We start from the raw sequence: 16,498 nt of genomic DNA, 5'->3' as shown, positions 1-16,498 counted from the left end.
TGGCTCTGGGGCTCCCTTTTGAGAGGCAGCTCCAACTCCCAACAAACTCTCAGTTGCCCACTGTGAGCTCCACCTCGCTTCAGTAAGTACCCTTTTCCCCTGCATGGGTTAGTCCCAGGGAAGCCCACAGCCCAACCTCATCTTTCCTTTTAGCTTGAACTCTAGGATGGAAGTATTAGCAGGGCTCTTATTCCCCACTATGAGTAACAGGTAGCTTCCAAGGGCTGTCCCCTGCCTCCCTCCTCCATGGTCCCATCTTTCCAGTGTACTCCCCACACCTCTTTTCAGTCTGCTGTGATAGCAACAAGACACGTTGGTAAGTCCACATGCTGGCAGGACATACAACCAGTGTGCATACCCCTAAACTTTATGAGCAATTGCTTTGGGAACACTCTTCCCAAACAGTGCCTTGCTTCGGAAACATTACTCACCCAAAAAGGTGACCTCTCATGCTCTTCTCCAGCCCTTTGTGTGTTTTGGGAATGGGTGTGTATAGGGTGGGAGCAAGGAGTTGGTAGTGTGAGTTTTTCTGAAAGGAGAAGAACTCAAAAGATCCCCACCTTGCACACCACACCACCACACTATACAAATACGGAAAGAGAAAGGCCAGCCAACAGGTGGCAATGATGAGAGATGACACTACCTCCCAATTTTTCATAATGAGCACACACCCTACACCTGAGCCTTCAACTGTCTTCTAACCTCCAGGTAGGTATGTCTTTGTAGATTTCACACTTAATCAAAGAGTGTTAGTTGAAAGCCTGGTATGGAGCCCTGTATCCTCTAAGGACCTGTAGAGAGATCCAAGGAGAACCTGTACTCAAACTTTCAATCTAGATTGAGGCAAGACAAGTATCCACATAATACAAAGACCCCTATCAGAGCCCTGTCTATTCAAGGGCTCCTACTGAGCAGTAGGGACATAAGAGTGATGGGCATTCAGAGAGGATAGAAGCCCTATAACCTGGAATAGCCAGAGGAAGCTTTCTGAAGGACTTGGAGCGTGCAAAGACCCCAAAGGAAATATTTGTCATTTAGGCTTCAGGTACAATGCTTTGCCCTGCCCATAGCAATAGGTTTCTGAAAGGAGGCAGGGCAGTGGCTATAGAAGTAAAATGTACACTAGGATAACAACAATGTACTAAGTGCTGGACGAAATTCTTTACAAAACTGTCTCCTCATTTAATCCTTGCAAGCCCGCTGTGAAACAGGAATCATTTCATACCAGCCCCTTAGCTGGGATTTGAGTCTCAGTTCCTCTACTCGCCGTCTGTATGATCTCAGTTTCCTCATCAATAATATGAGGATAATCATACTCACTCCATAAGAAGATTGTGAGGATTCAGTGAGATGATGATTCTAAATCACTTAGTACTGTGCCTGGCCCCTAGAAAATAACCAAGAAATATAAGGGCTCTTCTTCCACTTCAGCACATAGAAAACACATTCTCTCATATTTCCAGGTCATCTGACAGAGTGTTACATTTTTAACAGAGCTAACTTGCATAGGTAAATAACTACAACAGCAATTATCTCCCTAAGGGCAATTATTTGCCATCACCATTTGCACCCACCGAAATTACATTCACAAGAAACAGAGTCACCCACTGGCAGATAAATGTAATTAAATTGGAAGAATGACATCCAATGGCTGATTGGATTAATAAAAGAAATTTATTCCCTGGAGATATTTCAGAAATGCTTCTCCAAGCTGGATCATATTTTTTAAAAGCTTGTACTCTGAATTCAAATTATGTATTCTTTTCCAAAAATCAGCATGCCTCCAGCCCTTATAAACACCATGTACTTCTGAGAAGCTTTGACTACAATGGTTTTATAAACCACACACACAGATACAAATCCGCTTGATCTTTGTACAAAACTACATATATAAAAGACATCATACTTTGTGGCAAAGGCGATTCGGCAAATATTTTGACTGGATTATATGTTTTCTGGTTTGAGAATTTTATTTCAAACAGTAGGCAAAGACCATGGCGTATGTTGTCACCTCACACATTTAAACAATTTTTTGCCTTTAAACCCTCCAAGAATAATCATATGCAGATTTGGCTCAAAATACCTTGAAAAAGTGAGTTTATAAACTCTTTATTATAATTTCTCGTGAATTCCACAGCAAACTAGTAATAATTAGCAGACTCCAAATTTATGGATCTTGATAAGGGATTTTTCCTTTTCCTTTTGGGATGTCCAGCACACTCATTGTTCTTATGAACACGGGTCTAAGTCTTCATTCCTAAATCTGTCTACTGTTGTCACTCCAAAGGCCTCAAGATAATTGGTATCCATTAGTTACATGAATTTTTATGCAGCTCTCCATTTGAGTTTTGGCGCCAGTCTACATTGGCATACTTAGGTTCTTGAAATACTTCTGTGAGGTAGAGATAAGAAAGCCATAAAACTTTATTTTACTACTGGAAAAATCCCAAAGAGGAAAGGTGTCTTTCCCTGTAGCTCTTACTTTGCTCCTGTCACAAAAGAAAGTAAAACCATCTGTCCCAAGATGGCTGCCAGAGAAGAACACAAGCTGTTACTGGCCTGGAAGAGCATTTCAATCACTTCCACATTTTCATACACAAAAACTGAATTTTCATACAAAGTGATTGCAGAAGTAAAAATGGGTGCATTCAATATCCATTCTGCATTTGACATGCTCTCAGAGTCTCTAGACCATGGTTAGCTTTGAGAATTTCAAGTTGCATTGAAATGTGCCCTTAGAGCAAACCACATTCATTAATAATCAAGATTAACCCAATTAGACTATAACTGAAATACAGTCAAATTGCTACCCTCTTCAACTCTTTGGAAGACCATTTAATGATCTTTCTAAATACCCCAAATTAAAATGTTTGGTATTAGAAAGATTCTTCTGTTGTCTTTTTTTTAAATATAAGATCATCTTTTCTAGAGACTAGGGTAAATGGATCTTAGTTGTTGTATAGTTGGTAGCTGTGTGCATAAATTAGTAAATGTGGTGAATCAATGTTCTCTACTTCCCTGCCTGTATAGGCTCAGATCTATGGACATCACCTTATTTGCACAATTCTGCACATCCTTCTATCTGTGGCATACTGGGTGTACCCAAGGTTCTGTTCCTTGAGTACTGATTAATATACATTTCCTACCTGATTTGCTTTCAAAAAAAAAAAAAAAAGGAAAATCATGGCTACAGAAAAGACTGTACTCATCAGTCCTGTTCATTTACAAAGATTTCATACTTAGTTACAATCTCAACAGTGATAATGGTTTCATTCATGATAGCACACATAAAAATGAATAGTAATAAACCTATCAGAAATATGCACGATTTACTTTATTAAATACTAAAACTATCCTAAAAAACAAAAGTAATAACTTGAAAAATAGAGACAATTACCATATCCCTAGAACGGATGGTTAAAACCTGGAAAAACGTGATTTCTCCCAAATGAATCTATAATTTCTATGCAATCCCCAAGAAAATCTCAATAGGAGTTTCTATGGAAATTCACAAACAATGCAAAATTCAAATGTAAGTAAGAGCTCGAGCATAGCCATGGTAATTCTGAAAATAAAAATAAAAATGAATGAGGACTACCCTTCTCAAAAATCAATATATTAATAAAGCACTAGTACAGTTGACCCCTGAACAACGTGGCTTTGAACTGTATGGGTCCACTTATATAGGTTTTTCCCCAACCAAATGCCGCATCAAAAATATAGTATTCTTGGGCTGCTGTATTAGCCTGTTCTCATGCTGCTAATAAAGACATACCTTAGACTGGGTAATTTATAAAAGAAAGCAGTTTAATGGACTCATAGTTCCACATGGTTGAGGAGGCCTCACGATCATGGCTGAAGGTGAATGAGAAGCAAAGTCATGTCTTACATGGTGGCGGGCCAGAGAGCTTATGCAGGGGAACTCCCATTCATAAAACCATCAGATCTTGTGAGACTTATTCACTACCACAAGAACAGTATGGAGGAAATTGCCCCGTAATTCAATTATCTCCATCTGGTCCCCACCCTTGACATGTGGGAGTTATTCAAGGTGAGATTTGGGTGGGAACAAAACCAAGTCACAACAGATGCGAAACCCACACATACAGAACCTACGTATCCTGTAGGTTCTGTAGGGCTGACTGTGGGGCTTGAGTATGTGTGGGGGTCCTGGGCCCAATCCCCCATGTAAACCAACGAACAACTGTAGTTAAAACCAGAGCCAGAAACAGTGGCTCATACTTATAACCCCAGCAATTTGGGAGGCTGAGATGGGAGGATCAGCTTGAGAACAGGAGTTCAACCCTAGCCTGGGCAACACACTGAGACTCCATCTCTACAAAAAAAAAAAAAAATTAGCTGGGCATAGTGGTGCACACCTATAAGGCCAGCTACTCAGGAGGCTGAGGTGGGGGGAATTGCTTGAGCCCAGGAGTTTAAGGCGGCAGTGAGCTATGGTCACACCACTGCACTATAGTCTGGGTGTCAAAGCAAGACCAGCATTCATACAGGACCGGACGATAGGTCAAAGACTCAGAATAGCAATAAACACATTTATGTGTGTGTGTGACTTAGAACATATTAATTAAAGGGGAATGTTTTAGATTACTGGGAAAACAGACTATTTTATTAATGGTTTGGAGAGACAACTTAGAAACAAATTTGATTCATTCCTAGTCACCAGTGAAAAATACAAATCTTACGTGATTTGCATAGCTAAAAGTGTTTAGAAACTATAAAGATTCAGGAAAAACAGGAGAATATATTCATGGTTTTGTGGCTTTCTAAAAACACCCAAAATAAAGTTCATAAATAAAAAGATAGTTTTGTCTACTTCAAAGTTAAAATATCTATATAATCTAGACAGCACGTATAAAATCAAGAGAAAATATTTGATTTATAAATTACAGAAAAAATACTGTCAATATATAAAGAATCTCTACATATCAACAAGAAAAAGACTAACAACTAGAGCTACTATATCACATAATATCAGGCTGCTACTCCCATCATCATCTTTGTAAATCCTACAGAAAACCACACAAATAATACCAATGGGCACACCACAAAAGAGGAGCCACGAATGTCCTTTAAGTAGTCAAACTCACTAATAATGAAGGAAATACAAATTTTAAAAAGATAATTATTTACCTAAAACTTTTTGTTAAAATTTTAGATTAATAATATCTCCAGTCAGGGTACAAGGCAAATGCTGGAGTCTTATATGGCGGGAGGCCAGAGAGCTTGTGCAGGGGAACTTCCCTTTATAAAACCATCAGATCTCATGAGACTTATTCACTACTACAAGAAGAGTATGGGGAAAACTGACCCCATGATTCAATTATCTCCATCTGGCCCCACCCTTGACACGTGGGAATTATTACAATTCAAGGTGAGAATAGTATGCTGGTGCAGTCATTCCAGAAGACAATCTGGCAATGTCTATTAAACCTGTAAAGGCCTATGCAGTGGGATCCAGAAATTACCTTTGTCAGCATCCACCCTAAATAAAGGGATGAGTGGGGATCAAGGAAGGAGGGTTACATGGAATGACAGGGGGATCCTTGGTGATCAAGGATTGAGTTTCTGGCCACCCTGTCATCTTTCCCACATCATGACCTGCATAGAGCATGGCTGGGCACACAGCTTCATTTCCCTCTACCTCACATTCCTGTTATAACTCCACTGCCTCCTTTAGTTTAAACCCAACCCATCCTTCAATATCCAGAACAAATATTGTAGAGAACTGTAGTACTCTCTGGGATTAGCTCATTCAGCTTGACTTTTTGCCAAAGGCTTAATACTTTGTTCACATAATAGTTTTCATGGGATGTCCTACCCACCCCAGTTATCCCAGAATGAGCATACCTAAGCATTTTTCAAACCTTCCACTGGGGGTCCACAGGCACAAGCTGGGCTGGGAAGTCTTAATGCACCAGCAAACTCAGTGGCGAGACAGCGGATAGTCCACCGGCTCCACATTGCCACCCCGCCACCACCCATTCACCGGGAGTGACAGTTTCTCACTTGATCCCACAGTTCTGTGCTCTCACCATGCTTATACTCAGTGTTACTCATGTTTTGGTCCATATGTTACATTTCCTCTACTGAGCTATATTCCGTGCAGACAATATCTATGCCTTGTGTCATTCTCTAACCCTGACAGCGCATAAGATAACCCCTTATTTTTAAGGTGTTAACATAAGGTTAAATATACACATAAAGTTACATTAAATACTCTTAATTTCATTTCTGTCCTACAGACTAGAAAGATGGATAACACAGCAGGGGGAGGGTCTGACACCTAAGGCTATTTCTAACCATAGGCATCTTCTGTGATTGACCAAATCTCTGCTAAGATTATATGAGGAAAACTAGAACTGAAGGTGCCTTGTTATTCCCCATCTCCCTTTAGCTGAATTCAAATCAGCTACTCGGACTGATAACTGTTTATGCCTAGGATAGGACTTCAGAGTTGCCAAGATTTTTGTAAAACCATTTGTGTTTTTCTTGATTTTCTAACAACCCAGAGAAATATCTGGAGTGCCAGGGGCCAAGTGGCTTACCCAGTGGCCACTTGGCTAGTAAGCGGAAAAGCTGGAATTAAAATCTCAGTGCATTTTCCTCCAATATTTGAGTGTTTCCCCTCCCCATACTACTTCTGTCTTTGTATATAAATCAGGAGTCAATACCTCATCTGAGGTGTAGATAGATATGAAATGGGACCAGAATCCAATGCCTGTTAGGGTCTACTAAGATTTCATTTTTAAACAGGTTGAATTGCATGGGTCCAGGGAGCCACATAAGATTTTGTAGTCTCTGTAGTTTCTCCAGGGCCATCTTTCCAGGAGACAATTGTGATTTGGCCATTGGGCTAAAGTAGAGCCCTTGTGTCAGGGAAGACTCTGTCAGGCAGGGGCCTTTGGGGTTATCAGTCTTCTATGAGCTCTGGAATGGGGAATGCATGCTTCTCAACAGATTGGAACATTCAACATAGGCATCTTCAGGCTGAGAGACCAGCCTGAAGGTTTGTTTCCTCTGGCAACAAACCAAGGCTCCAGGTAGTTCAGGGATACCCTGAACTTCAGAATGGGACCCATTTATGACTGCAGCATGGGTCCTTTTGCCTCTTGGTCTAGTTCTTGACTAACGCTTCCTGAGATCCATGTTCTCCCAGGACACTCTGAGTACAGCTTGATTTTATGTATTCCCTCTGAACCTCTCCAGTACAAATTTGGCAGCATGGGCCACTCTTCTTCTAGAAGAGCCAGGTCAACAGTCTTTTGTCCTGGGACTCCACTGAGGCCGATCTATAAGGATTAAGGTCATCTCACCTTGAATATTCAGAGCCTGGGAAGCTGTGCTCCCCTCTTCTCCAAAGGTCCCTTTGGACGTTGTCTAGCATCTTATATTAGGCAAGCCTGGGCTAGTGTGTCCTAACCCTACAATGTTTTCAAGTCTTCTGGGAAGAGGTTTGGGCTTTCTTCCCCAAAAGGTCCTCAAGACAGACTCCCAAAGATTGCTCCTGAATGTACTTCGTGCCCCCACTTAGCCACGGGAAACCATAGGACCTCCTGAAAAAAAGCCTGAGCACCTTCCAAAGTAAAACAGGTGCAGACTGAGGTATGAGGCAGTTTTCACAAAATAAGCAGGACAATTTCTCGTTATGCCAGATGGCAAGATCAAGTGACCTGCGGTGCAGGGAGCCATTGCTATTTTTCCTCCTACTGCTGTACCCTGAAAATGCAGATTATCCCAGAGGGTAGCTGAGACATAAAAGTAGCAGCTGTTATTTATTGAGGCCCAATTATGTGTCAGCTACTGTCCTAAGTGTTTTAATTCATCTTCACAAATTCATATGGCAGGTACAATTATGTCAGTTTTCCGAAAAGGAAAGAGATACTCAAAGTCCCTCCTAAGAATGGGTAGAACTGGGGTCCAAAGCCCCAACCTCTGTGACTTTGCCCCCAGTAGAGGGCACTGGCCTTGCATTTTCTAATCTTGGAAGAATTATTTTAATAATTGATGGTGGTGATGTGAATGGTAGGTTTTAGGGATAAAGCTCCTTTGGTTCTTCCTAGAAAACCTTCTATTGCAATATGGTGGGAACAGCCAGACCCTGGAAGGGTCCATTCTTGTCATCCACACAAGCCATCAATACTGCTCACCCTCTGTGGTCTGTTGGGTCTAGGATGACTTGTTAGTCCCAGGATGCTCATATCATGAAATGATTCAGGTTTCACAGAGACTGTGGCATCTGAGGCAGCTGCAGGAGGAGCAAGCATGGCCCCTGTTTGGCTGCCCATCCTCAGGTTTCATGACACTGGCTTACTTACATCAGTACCAGAGAGAAACGGTGGTGGTGGTGAGAGCAGTGTGGACACTAGAAAGAGTCAGCAAGACACAACTAATCGGATGTGGCCATATCCAGGAAAAAGCCAGCTCAGAAATTAGGGGTAGACTTCTCTGGACTCAGCCTGCCCAGGCATGTGCATGTTTATGTGTACGTGATGGGAAAGGGGTGAGTGGTCAGTGGTCATTGTCTCAGCAGCAGTAGCAGCAAAGGCCACAGCGCTGACCAACAGAACTTCCAGTGATGGTGAAGATGCCCTACATGCTGTGTTCAATCTGATAGCCACTAGCACATGTGGTTTTTGAGCACTCAAAATGTGGCTGGTGCAACTGAAGAAGGGGATTTTTATTTTAATATTAATTTATGTAAACATAAATGGTCACTTATGTCTAGTGGTTATACCAGGTAGTACAGGCCTAGAACAATGTACTACATACCACTTGAAGATGAAGAGGCTGGAAGATGTGACCCTCTACTCCTGCAGTTTTCATGTCAAAGGGTTAGAAAGGGTCCCTGAGGAAGTATTAGTTTGGATTCCCCAAGATACTGCAGCCATGACTCCTTTTTCTTTGTCCAGGAAAAAAGAAATATCCGCTGCAAGATTTGGAGACCAGAGTGAGGTCATTACTGTATCTTGTATGTCCCCATCACTGGGGCTCTCCTCTCTTGGCCACTTTCAAGCTCTTCTGGGGCTCAGAAGAATTTCAGCTGCTGTCTACCATTGCTGGGGGCACTAGGAAATTTAGACTATTTCAGGATCTCTCTGCTAAAAAATAAAACAATATGCCATGCAGCCATTTTATATCTATTCTTCCCATGTTAGGTGGGGTCTACAGACTTTACCAACTCCCCAGGCTCCAACTGAGCAGACAGACACAGGTAACAGCTACTTGTGGATTATTCCCTGTCCTACCTGGGCATTTCATCATTAAGTTATCCTACCCTAGGAATATGGGCACAACTCAGGGCACCTTTTCTGAGGACCCACACTGGAGTTTACCTCCAATATCCCATCCTCTGATTCTCTTTCCTTCCCTCTGTCATGTCAGGGGATTTTCTTCTAATGGTGTTTGAGGAGGGAGAATTGCTCTGACCAAATTCTGGTCAGTCATCATCCTTCAAGGCCTTGGATTTTAGTATTCAAATGCCCAAGCTTTTAAACTCTTTTCTTTACTTTTCTGGTCTGGCAGTGGATGTCTCACAGGCTAGTGTCAATGTGAAGACTAACAGGTAAGTAAGAAAACCACTAGAAATGAAAATGTATTGGTTAATACTGAAGAATATTTTCATGCCACCAAAGCATGAAGATTAGAACCTGAATCTCGAAGGAAATCTGGAGCAAGATTTAGAGAGCTTCCCATACCAACCTCCAGACATTTTACAGCTGAGAAGGTATCTCCACTCACCTTTTCTTGAAAGAAAAAAATAGTACTGAAGGTCTCTTTCCCATCCCAAAAGCCTGCCCTTGCATTTGACCTGATTTGCAGGATAGAGCCTGGCCTTCTTATTTTCTTTAAGCACCTAACCAGGGTTGCAGTAACCTGGTCCTCACTGCAATCAAAAGTCATTGTTGAAGTGGCAGAATTCAATGCCAACCTAAGATCTTCAATTCCTTCCTCCCAATTTTCCTGTTCACAGTCCTCTCTCCCAAGATCAAAGAGAGCTATGCCAACTATGAGATTCAAGGGATTAGACAAACAGTGAAACCTTTCTCCTTGCCAGGACAAAATAAACCCCCCTCTGTCTTCCAAGGACCATTTCTGTTTCGTTAGGCAGCCACGCCTTATATAAGTTGAAAGGCACCTCTCTGGATGAAGACTCTAAGCGAACCCAAGATAGAATGTCATATTCTATATCCTCTCCCAGAGAGGGAACAGTGAACATTCCCTGCATGTACAGAAGGTCATTTAGACTAAACCAATAGAAATGATACATCCAAATAGGCCTAGAAGTCAAAAGGCAAGCAGTGCAACATTGAAGAATTATATAGTTTCCATCCCTTTCTTGGGTGTGTAGCTTTTTCTAGAGGTAAAACCATAATGAAACAAGGGCATCAAGAGGATAGGTTACCAGTCATTTTCTGATAACCAACAAGGTTCTGTCCTCAATGGATGTGCATCAAACAGGAAGGCTGAGGTTAAAAACACAATTAACTAAGATACAATGCAGAATGGTGGCAAGTCCTTTAAAACATGCAGATAGGATGGAATCATTAATATACTTTTCATGCTGAGGATTCCATGAAAGCCCAAATAGAATCTGAAACAACTTAAACATGTTTGATCCCTCCCCATGGCATTGTCATTTACCACTTAACTTCTGCGGCTAAAATTTGCCCTGGGCTGGGCGTGGTGGCTCACACCTGTAATCCCAGCACTCTGGGAGGCCGAGGTGGGTGGACTTGCCACAAGGTTAGGAGACAGAGACCATCCTGGCCAACATGGTGAAACCTGTCTCTACTAAAAATACAAAAATTATCTGGGCATGGTAGTGCACACCTATAGTCTCAGCTACTTGGGAGGCTGAGGCAGGAGAATCACTTGAACCTGGGAGTTGAAGGTTGCAGTGAGCCGAGATCGTGCCACTGCACTCCAGCCTGGGTGACAGAGCGAGACTCTGTCTCAAAACAAAAAATTTTTGCTGTGTACAAAATCTGTAAACTCTTCATAGGGTGACTGCTCCTTTCTTGACTTCTTAGCAGAAAGGTATAAGAAATGTTCATTCTGATTCTAGGATGGTGCCACATTCTCAAGGTGATGGAGGGGAAGCAGACAGGGCATCCAGTGCCCGGAGGAGCCATGTTTGACTCAACACAATGCAAACCAATGGAAATCGTGATATCTTCACTGGGGATCACATTCATTCATGTGGTGGAGCACCTTCTCCATGGCCGACTCTGCAAGCTCTTCCTATATCTTCTCTCACTTATTCTTCTCATCTTGTGGTATATTGCTACATCCGTGCAACAGAGTAATGCTTTGGAAATACTAATGAATTTTTCTCTTTGTATTTACTTACTTCTCTTGACCCCTTTCTCCTTTCACTCAGGCAGGCTATTTTGTGTTGGTTGCCTTGGGAAGAGAGGGTATGAAATCAGCCATTACAGAAGTAAAGGCCCTTTGGCAACTGGAATCACTCAAGGTGGAGAGTTGGGCTCAGTAATAGGTCATGCCTCTAACTCAAAGCCATCTGCCAACTAGAAAAGTGACCCCCAGTCAAAGAGAAGGAGGAATTAGAAAACAATTTGAGATAGCATAGATGTTAAGGGTGGAGACCCTATGGAAGTGGCCCAATGCCCTGCTGCCTAGGCTGAGCCTGAGTAGGTGGAAAAAAATATCAGATTTATTTCTGGAATGTGAGGGCAAGGTGACCTTGGTTTTACCTGCCAGGTAGAATGGCAGGGAGGCAGTTCATATCCAGAGAACTGGTTACAAGGTACATCATCCAGTGGTGTGCTGAAGACAGCAAGCTGAAGATGATTGGGACATTTCTAGGATTCTGTGAGCTGACTCAAATCATTGGCAGCCTGAAATCAGCCACAGTGGAAGTGTCTACACCCTGGAAATTTGCAAATGCTTCAAATCAGGACTTCCTTGTCTCCACCTTCCTGACTCTAACTCCCTCAGAGCCTGTGGTTAAATATTTACTAGCACACAACTGGAGGTGTTAGAAGTCTTAGACAGGTCAGAGCATGACACTTGTGCTCTCAAAAAAATGGCTGAGTAGGAGAATAGAGAGTTCCAGATGTAGGGATCCTCCAGACACAAGACTTCCTCTGACAACTGCTTCAATAGACAATGAAGACCCACACAGGGGAGGACAGCTCAGCAATTGCTCAGATGACATCGCGGACCAGTAGGGCCCTGGAAATGATCATGTTGTTAGATAAGATTCCCAGAACATAAATGTAAATCTGGGGAAAAGGCAAAAAAATCCCAAATTATTTGAGCATACAATTTTGCCATCCTGCAGAACAGGGACTCAAAATACAAATTACATTTTTACAAAAAAATAGTTACATATCTTGCACCGCTGAGTTTGTGAAGTGAAATTTGTATCTACTACATGTATTTCACAGACAAGAAACAGGAGTATTGGAGGGTTGGCCTCGCCCCCGGGTCTTGCCGTGTATCTAGCTCCCTGATCTGTGCTGTTTTCATCACATAGGGAAAACCAAAGGCTGAGAGAGCAGCACTGGGAGTGGGCACAGTACCACCTGGAACTGATTTTTGGAACAGGGTCTTAATCAGGTGCAGCCACAGAGAAGTAAAGTCTCTTCCCAAGTCCCAACTCAAATGAAGCAGCAGATTTCAAACCCCTTACCAAACGAGGGAATAAATAAATGTTAAACAGAGGGTGAAAAAAATTCCTTTGAGCTAGTCAGGTTTTGCTAAATAATTCAGGAGCTGAGTTTGATGAGGAGTAGGAGGGAAAGCAAGATTGCTAATGCAACGGATGGCTTGTGTGGGAGGAAGGGCACAGTCTGTGGGATCCAAGCAGTGGGCAACAGGGTGATCTGCTGAGGTCTGAGCATGGCTGGGGTCAGCTCTCGATGAGCCTTGGAAAATGGTAGATAAACAGCATTACCATGAAAAGGCAGCAGGGTCCTCACTGATGGACATCACCAGTAGACCCTGAACCAATGAGTCAATTACTCAGGGCAGGGTATTCACTGAATGGCCTGCCTGGTATTTCTCCTGCAATGAGAATAGCAATGTCCCAACCAATATCAAGACAAAGGAGTTAAACAGAGCTCAGGCACCAGGCTGTAGGACTTTCTGAAAGTAAGCGAATGGAAGTGCCTTACCAGGGAAGCCTCTTCTCAGCAACTGTCTCCTTCCACGGCACCGAGAGGGCACCCCAGGTCAAGGCTTAGGAGGACTCTAATATACCCCTAACTCACTGTGAGAGCCATATCCTGCCCTTTTCTTCCAGGTTCTTAGGCATGCCTGAGCCTCTGAATGCTTGGTTTCCCTGAACTTTGGAGGGAGACTTCAGCATGCAGTTTCTCTAACTCAAGTCTCCTAGCTACATTGGCCATTAAAGTTAGTTTTAGAAACCAAGATGGCATTTCTCTCCTTAGTGCCCAACTGGCATCAGGTGAGGAAGATACAGAGAGCATGGGGCTACTCCAGACTAGGGGACCCAAGCAGTGACCCAAACCCCTGCCTCTCACTCCCCAGTCACCACCCAGGGACTGAAGTCCTCTGGGCACCCTGGGCTGCCTCTAAGCTGCAGAAGTAGAGGCAGAAGCTGCTCTTTCAACACCACTCACATCTTCCCCTTTTACTTTCTAACTATCTGGCTACAATTTTGGCCACAGAGACTGTTTCTGCATCTTTCCCAAGCAAAGATGGAGAGAAAGGGACCTGGCAATGTCACCTCTAACAAGGCACATGACTTTTGTGTTGGGACACAGAATTTATTTTCTCATTTTTCTTAAACATGTCTTACCACAATATCTTACAGAAAAGGTGCTGTACTCAGTTTTTTTGTTCCCCCCCTCCCCCAAGTTTAGCACAACTTGAAGGAAGCAATACAAACAAGGAGGAGGTTGTGCCTGACACATGGTGTACTCTGGTATTTTGAGACTTATTGTCTTCATAAGAGCTCTGTGAAACAGCTATTAGCACAGTAGCCCCCCATTATCCACAAGGGATACTTTCCAAGACTCCCAGTGGATGCCAGAAACCATAGTACCAAACCTGACACATGCTATGTTTTGTTTTTTTTCAATCAAATAACCAAGCCAAGTACTAAGTAACTCACAAGCAGGTAGCATATACGGTATGGATATGGTGAACAAAAAGATGATACATGTCCCTGATGGGATAAAGCAGGGTGGCACAAGATTGCATCATGTTACTCAAAACTGTGCACGATTTAAAACTTACGAATTGTGTATATCTGGAATTTTCCAGTTAATATCTTCAGACTGCAGTTTACTGTGGGTAAATGAAGCTGCAGAAAGCAAAACCTCAGGAGATTCCTGTACATTCATCTTATAGATGAAGAGACACTAAGGTTCAAGGAGGCAAATAAACTAGCCCAAAATCACCCAGCTAATACTTGGTGAATCTGGGTCTTGATCTCAGGTCTGACTCCAAAGCCCAAGCTTTTTTCAATTGGCAAGTTAAAAAGCGGGGTGTTTGTGAGGTTCAAATAAGGTAATACCCACTACTTAGCTCAGAGCTTGGCACATAATAAATGCTTAATAGAAAGTTTACTAGTCTATTTTTCTTTTCTTTTCACATAGGAAGAGATTTTTAAAAACAGATGAATTAGCCTGGCAGTTGGAATGACCATAAGCACTTAAAATGGAGATTTAGGCATCATCCAATCATTGGGATACTGTCTGGAGTTTGAACACCTGGGTCCTCGGTCCTCACACAAGGATTCTTGAACTTGTTGTGTGAACAGAGGCAGTTTAAGCAACCTCTCTGGGCTTCCAGATAGTAAGGTGTAGCTTCCCAAACTTCTTTGAGCTGGTCATTCACAGCCCAGGGACTCTGGCTCTCTGGATAATCAGAGGATTAATTCAAGGAACCTGGGAATCATGCAGATGTCAAGCATTGTCTCTAAAGAGGGAACGCATAACATCTCACCTAGGCACACCGTTATTTTCCAGTTGTGTGTGGAATTCATGATTAAGAAATTACAAATTTCCTTAAAGGCACTATTGACCTCAGAAGACATTTATGTCATTAAGAATTTATTAGCTACAAAATCTAGCGCAGGTTATTTATACTTTCTGAGCTTAGGGTATTCTCATCTGTAACGTGGAAATATTAGTTCTCATTGCACTGTTTCTTGAGGATTTATTATACATTGAAAGAGTTAAACACAATACCTGGTATGGTAAGTACCCAATTAATGATAACCTTAAAATATCTATTATTATTACTATTGAAATGCTTTAATGTTAAAAGGAGCTCCTCATCCTCATTCTGCTAAATACTGGGGACAAAACAAAAGCCAATTATAGGAAAGAGGAAGTTCCAGGTGTGGAAATGCCTCTCCCTAGGGTTTTGGCCTGCAGATCTTTTGCAGTCAGAAGATCTCTAGAGCCTAAGAAAATGCCTACAATTCTACCTGGTCTTTGACTACATGTTAGTATCAGGAGTAGATGAGTGGGTGGAAGGATTTGAGATAAGTTAACTACAAATATGTAAAAGTGATTTAAGCAAGAAAGGCTTACTAGTACCTCTCTTATCAAGAGGTCACATACAACAAGTCAGCTGACCTCTGGTCTGGGACCTCAATCCTTACATCAAGGTCTTCTTCCACCTTGACCTCTCCATCCTTCTTCTACCATCCTCAGCCAGGCGGTGCCTCTCCTCATGGTCCAAACATGGTTGCAGCAGCTCCAAGTACAGCATCCTCAGCAGAATCGACTTCACAGAGAGGAATAAAAGGGAGGCAAAAACCTGCTATATATCCTCCTTCCTATTTCACCAGAGAGGAAAACCTCTCCCCAACCTTTTAGCACACCTTCCCTGATACCTCAACTGGCCACGCGTGGGTCACATGTAGCAACCTCTAAATCAAGAATAATATTGTCTGGGTGAAGACTTGCCCAGGGCTGAGCTCATCTTTTCTAAGCACAGCCCCTCAATGCTCAACTTCTATTAGAGAGAAAGAAGTTCCAACAGGCAACACCCAAGTGTACCGTAGAGTGGGCCTAAGAAAAAGAAAGGGAAGATGTAATAGAGACCTCTCTCTGCCCGCTCAGAGTGCCTCACATCCTCCCTCAATACTCCTTTGTCCACCACCACCTGATTGACTTCCTAAAGCTCTGCTTGTCCCTTGTGGCTCCAAGTTTAAAAATCCAATATGGCGGTGCCAAATTCTGAACCACATTCTACAGCAGGTCATTCCAGGCTGACCTTACCTGAGCTGATCTGCTCTCTGCTGTCTTGTCCTGCCTCTCTCCTTCCTTCTTGCCTCTTCACCTTTGCCCAAGCTTTCTCCACCTTTTCACCAAATTATATCTTGTAAACACAGAAGGCTGAGTTTGTTCCCACTTTTCCCAAAGGGTCTGGCCTAACCAGTATTCTGTTGCTTTTCTGAATTCTTACAGTTAAAAAAAAAAAAAAAAGCCTGAGGAAGAATAGCCTGCTTATTGAAAAGTACACATATCATAAG

Source organism: Trachypithecus francoisi, unplaced genomic scaffold, assembly GCF_009764315.1.
Source record: "Trachypithecus francoisi isolate TF-2019V2 unplaced genomic scaffold, Tfra_2.0 Lachesis_group3, whole genome shotgun sequence".
In the NCBI taxonomy this organism is placed as follows: Eukaryota; Metazoa; Chordata; class Mammalia; order Primates; family Cercopithecidae; genus Trachypithecus; species Trachypithecus francoisi.
Note: the sequence above shows the minus strand (reverse complement) of the source record.